Raw genomic sequence first — 6000 nt, forward strand, 5'->3', positions numbered from 1 at the left:
GGACTGCCATCAATCCATAGTCATCCTTGCTTAGAGATGCCTCCTTCCAACCTCTGCCTCACTTGCCACATGGCCTGCTCCCTGTGTATTTCTGAATGTCTTCCTTTAGTGAAGATACTAGTAAGATTGGATCAAAGGGGCATCCTTACAAAAGGGCATGGCCTCACTTTAACTTAATTCCATAGAGATAAACCCTATTTTGAAATGAGGTCATATTCTGAGGGTGTGGGAAGAGCATTTGGGATTAGGGGTTGACAGTTTACTCAGAAAACTGCTTGTTTGTTTCAGGGAGAAGGACACCAGAAAACACATCCCTCAGAAGCATGAAAAAGGCTGCTTGCTGGAACCCGAGACAAGCGTGTGAACTCAAGCTCACACAGTGGAGGAGGAGACACCTTTGGAGCAAAGGCTCTCTGTTCCTGGGTGGTCATCTCATGATGTTAGAGCACACGTGAGACATACACACATGTCATTCTATTCCAGTCCAGCCAGACAGGAAGGTACTAACCGAATTATGAGAAATGATAAACAGTTGTTGTTTAGGGATGATTGCTAGTTAATCTCCGACTATCACAGGTTCAAATGCTATGGTTTTAGGATTGGCTTTCTAGCAGTGCCTGGGCATTGGTCAAAGGCACATTTAGTTGAACGCATCTAAAGACTTAACTGGTTTACAAGCGATGTAGCTGGCTGCCACCTAAGAGAGTGTTATAAGGTTAGATGTTGAGATGCTGAACTAGAGCTCCAAACACCAGGTCGACAATCAATAATTTTAAGGGGAAAATGTTTAAATGTTAAGAGTTTTAGAAATGGAAAATAGGAAGTCTTTGATGATTTAATATCCTTTTAATACATTAGGATGCCAGAAGTTGTGGAAAGACCAAAAATGACTCAGTAGACTCTGAAATTCACGTTAGTATTTATTGGGATTACTGCACAGATTCTCTGTGAATTGAGTTGTAGGCTGTTAGTTGGAAGGAGCCTTGGTTTGGGGTCTGTCACTTCTGTCTTCATTGCATTGAAGTCTCAATTTCTTGAATAAAGATCACAACCCAGAGGCAGTGATATTAGATATTAAATCAAAGCCTTAAAAGTATTTACTTCATCTATATTTTATTTAGATGTTAGAATGATAATTGATTGGATTCATCTTGATTGAATGATGAGACTTAAAAAAGCTGAATGGCCAAGGTCACACACCCATCTCTGTGCTTTGATTTTTCTTACCTTTAAGGTGGACATCTAATTATTCAGTTAAGCAATAACAGTGTACCTGTTTTACACAAGTTAAAAACAATTGATAGCATTCATAGCCATGGTACCATAATATTTTGTTTACTATTTTCTTGAAGAATACTTCAGGACAAGGTGACATTTGTATGTATGATAAGTAAACTCTTATCTAGACTATAGGAAATTTCATCATTCTGAAGTGTCCAAAGAAGAATTAACAAGAACTGGTCCAGTTACTTAGAGTTTTGATTGTCATTATAGAAATGGACACAAATGAGATTTTTCAGAATATTTTCAAAATTTTGATTTTTTTTCTTGATGAATAAATGACCTTTCAACATACTTCCCTGGTTATATGTTTGCTTCAGCCCTACTACTTTTATACTAAATCAGCCGTGCAACCAATGTATAGCAGGGGGAAAGATCCTGGTCTGTTAGTCATTTTGTATTACTCCAGTCTGTGAAGGATTTTGCTACCTCAGAATACACCCACAATACTGGTGTATTCTGCTTTCACAGGGTCATTATATTTGGTGCAGAGGGAAGCTTCCTCAAAAGGTCTGGTCAGTGTGTCAGGGATCAGACAACAGCAGTATCCATGGGTCTACAAAAAGCATGTCCATTTGGGATCTTTATAGCCCCTTGCAACTTTACAGCAATCTACCCACCTACCACTGCCTACTAAAATCTCATGCCAAAGAATCTGACAATTGGCACATAGTAAAACTGACTCAGGATAGCCAAGAAACCAATCAGAAAGATGTCTTCATTCACTCAGTACTGCTATAACAGGTTAGCCAAGACTGGGTAATTTATGGAGAATAGAAGTTTATTCTTTCAGTTTTATAGGATGGAAAATCCAAGATCAAAGTTTTATCTTTTAGTGTAGACTTTCTGCTGTGTCATCTCATGGGGGAGGGGCAGAGAGATGATGGAGGGACAAGGAGAGGAAAAGGGGGTAGAACTGATCTTTTTATGAAGAAACCACTCCCACAACAGGGAGACCCAAAGGTGGATCCCTCATGATCCTATAATCTTGTGAAATTCTCATTCTTACACTATGATACCATTACCACGACAAATGAGATTTCATGTGAGATTTGGAGGAGGAAAACATTCAACAACTAGAGTATATATGCATATGTGTATACACACATATGTATATGTATGTATGTAATGAACAAAGTAAGGAATTTGCACATTTGTACAAACTTCATTCATGCAACTAACCCCTTATTGAGATTTTCCTTGCTTTCAGTTATTGAGGGGCAATAGCATTTTCAGCATTATATCATACCCAGTGATGTTGCCTTAGCTTGGGTTTAGCTAGAGTTTATGGTCACACCATTATCATCCATGTATCACAGACTATATGATAGCAGTGGGGACCGTTTTATACTCACAGCAGTATACTTAAAACAAAAACAAAAACAAGAAATTGATTAAGGCAAGTTTGCTGAATATTCTTCATTATTTTCAATGGTGAGAAATGACATATTTATTCATCTTAAACCAGTTTGACTGTTTTCCTTCTCCAACAAGTCTTGTGGGTAAAACTATCTTTGAATCCTCTCAAGGAATCTGAAGATTGCTTGTGGTCTGAATTCTTCTTGGATACCTACACCAGGTAAGGTACTCATTCCATTGGGTGTTAGGAGAGACTCCTGATAGTCCTATAGACCCTCTTGCCCTCTTCCAGACTAGTCTACCAGGGTCCTTTGCTGTGCCAAAGTAACTCTGTATGCCCAACTCTGAGAGGTCCTGACACGCCCCAAGGTATGGGTTAAAATACTGAAAGTGGGCCATTGTCTTAGTCCACTGTTGAGATTCCATGGCATATGAAGTCATTTTCCTTATTAACATGCAAAAGTGGTTTACATTAAGTCACGGAGATTCCTGGAGACCTGCTTAATAAGGTGATTAAATCTCAGATAGTATTTATCAAGCCATAGTTCAATAAATAATTCTTTGTACTATTAGAAAATGATGCTATTCTTGCTGTTTACCTTTGACTAAACTAGACCAACACAACATTTTCAGAGGGTTTCTTAGTGTCTCTTAATCTTTACCCACAAGATGCGAATAACTTGTGATTTAATACACTCTTGCATCTCCGGATGTGTCTTTACAATGTTGGTATTTTTTATTAAGTCCCTAAAATGCATGTGTAAATGAATTATTGAAATTACATAGATCTATAAGCTCCAATATGTAAAATTCCCTTTTTACATTTCATAGCTGTTTGCTTGTCTGTGTATTTCTAGATGATTTGTTATACACATTACTGGAGCCAATTCTTCTAATTCCTATCATGCGTTTTGTTATTTATCTCCAAAATTTCTACTTGGAAGCCCTAACCGATAGCACAATGAGAGATGACCTTATTTGGAGGTGGAACCGTCACAGATGTAATTAAGACGAGGCCATATTGGAATTGATAGGTCTCTTGCTCAGTATGAATGGTGTTCTTTTCAATATGAGCAGTGTTCTTACATAGCCGAAAATTTTAGAAAGATTCACATGTATGAAGAAAACACCAAGTGCCACCAATGACAGCCACAAATAACCAGCAAGCCACCAGAGGTCAGAGCACCAGGTATCTTGCACTCTCAGGTTTCCGGTCTTGAGAATCTTAAGGTAATATTGCTGTTGTTTAGTGCACTTGAATCAAGGACAGTGCTATGACAGCTTTAACAACCTAATACAATTACTATCACTTAATTCAAAGGGGACAGGGTAGCTTGGTTGAGTCATCTCTCCAGTCCCCAAATGTATCTAGCCCAGGCTGGTCTCAAACTGTCTCTGCCTCTTTCAGGAAATCTTATTTGCAAGCACCCCCACAACCAGAGGAGCTGGAGGGAATGGAAGACACCAGGCGAACACAGTCCACAGAGTCAACTAAGCGGGGCTCAGAGTGGCAGTCATGGAGCCTCCATGGGTCTGTGCTGGGTCCCCCATGAATACATTATGATTGTTAGCTTGGTGTTTTGGTACCCCCACTGCTAACAGTGGGACTGAGGGAATCTCTGACTCTTTTGTACTTTCTCTTGGGAACCTTTTTTTTTTTTTTTCTCCTACTGGATTGTCTCATCCAGCCCTGAGTGAGAGTTTGTGTCTAGTCTTATTGTAACTTGTTATGCTGTGTTTAGTTGATACCCCTGGGAGGCCTGGTCTTTTCTGAAGGGAAATGGAGGAGGAATGGATCTGTGGGAGAGGGGAGGTGGGTGGGGGAACTGGGATGAATGGGGAGGGAGGAAACTGTAGTTGGGATGTATTATATGAGAGAAGAATAAAACAAAATACAGATCTCTCTAGTGTATCTTCGTGTCATCTGGGACATTTGATTAAAGAGCCATTTTCAAGCTGCTATGGGTTTTAGGATATTAAAGCCAAATGTACCATGTATCCCAAGAAGGGTTGGGTGCTGTATACTAATGACTCTTAAGGTTAAGTGTTTAAAGAACCATTTTGAATTCTATGTACAATAAATAAAAAAAATTATTATTACTTTCCCCCTTAGAAAATGTGTATAAAATCTAGGTCTTTAAAAGTTCTTGTATTTTCTTTATGATTATTTATTCTGGGAAAACAGTAGTGTTGGCTGGTAACATGTACTTATCATTCTTCCTGGAACTTTAGCCTTTCGATTTTTTTTTTCTTTCTTTTCTTTTTTATTTGCATGAACGTTTCTGTAGACTCTAAAGTTTAAGAGTTACTTGAGATATATTTGTGGTATGCATGGTCACAGGTCTCTGGTGCTTGAAGATCAAACAGAATACCACACACCACTCTTAAAAGTTCTCTGAGAACACTTTGTTTCCCAGGGACTGTGACTATTATGCACAGCTCTCAAGAATTGCTAAGATTTTAAGCCTTGAAAGGATAATGTTCATCTTTCCAGTTATACTTTGTAAGGAAAAAATATGGAAAGCTATGCAAATTAGAATACTGGTATTTTTGACAATATTTTGTCTGCAATGAAAATAAATTATACTTTTTTTTTGACTGATGTGTGTTGAAAATCTCAGAGACCATTACTAAAATTAAACACATTTGCATTTGTGAGTTTTCAGCTCTGAGTTCTTGTTAGAGTGTGTGTGATAGTATTAATTATACATATGCTTGTTGACTATCAATTCACCTCATAAGGGGAATGCAATACTCAAGATTTTTACAAATAGCAGGTGTTCTTGCATATATATCTTATAATTTTAAGTCTTTATCATCTGGGTACATTTACCAGGAGAGAACAATTTTAAAAAATTGATTATTTTATTTATTTACATTTCAAATGTTGTCCCTGGTTTTCCCTTCACAAACTCCCCCATCCCATGCCCCCTCCCAATCCCATGCTCCTCCACCCACCTACCCACCCACCTACTTTGGTCTCACCCCTTTACCATCCCCCTACTCTGGGGCATCGAGCCTCCACAGGACCAAGGGCCTTCCATTCCATTGATGCCAGATAAGTCAGTCCTCTGTTTTACATGTAGCTGGAGCCATGGATCCTACCATGTATACTCTTTGATTGGTGGTTTAGACCCTGGAAACTCTAGATGGTCTGATTAGTTGATATTGTTGTTCTTCCTATTGAGGTTGCATTCCCCTTCAGCTCCTTCAGTCCTTCCCCTAACTCTTCCGTTGGGATCCCTGGGCTCAGTCCAATGGTTGGCTTTAAGTATCTGCATCTGTCTTAGATAGGTGCTGGCAGAGCCTCTCAGAGACAGCTATACCAGGCTCCTGTCAGCAAGCACTTCTTTGTATCAG

General features: G+C 38.9%; 1 long non-coding RNA gene across 1 annotated transcript in view; it reads left to right on the top strand.

Annotated features, from left to right (window-relative positions):
* Positions 1-4711, top strand: part of LOC110331000 — a 57138-nt gene extending 52427 nt beyond the window's left edge. The window contains exon 3 of the long non-coding RNA XR_002380979.1: positions 2776-4711. This is a non-coding gene — a long non-coding RNA (uncharacterized LOC110331000). The remainder of the gene's footprint in view (positions 1-2775) is intronic.
* The last annotated feature ends 1289 nt before the right edge of the window (positions 4712-6000 follow it).

This window comes from Mus pahari, chromosome 13 (assembly GCF_900095145.1).
Source record: "Mus pahari chromosome 13, PAHARI_EIJ_v1.1, whole genome shotgun sequence".
NCBI classification, from domain to species: Eukaryota; Metazoa; Chordata; class Mammalia; order Rodentia; family Muridae; genus Mus; species Mus pahari.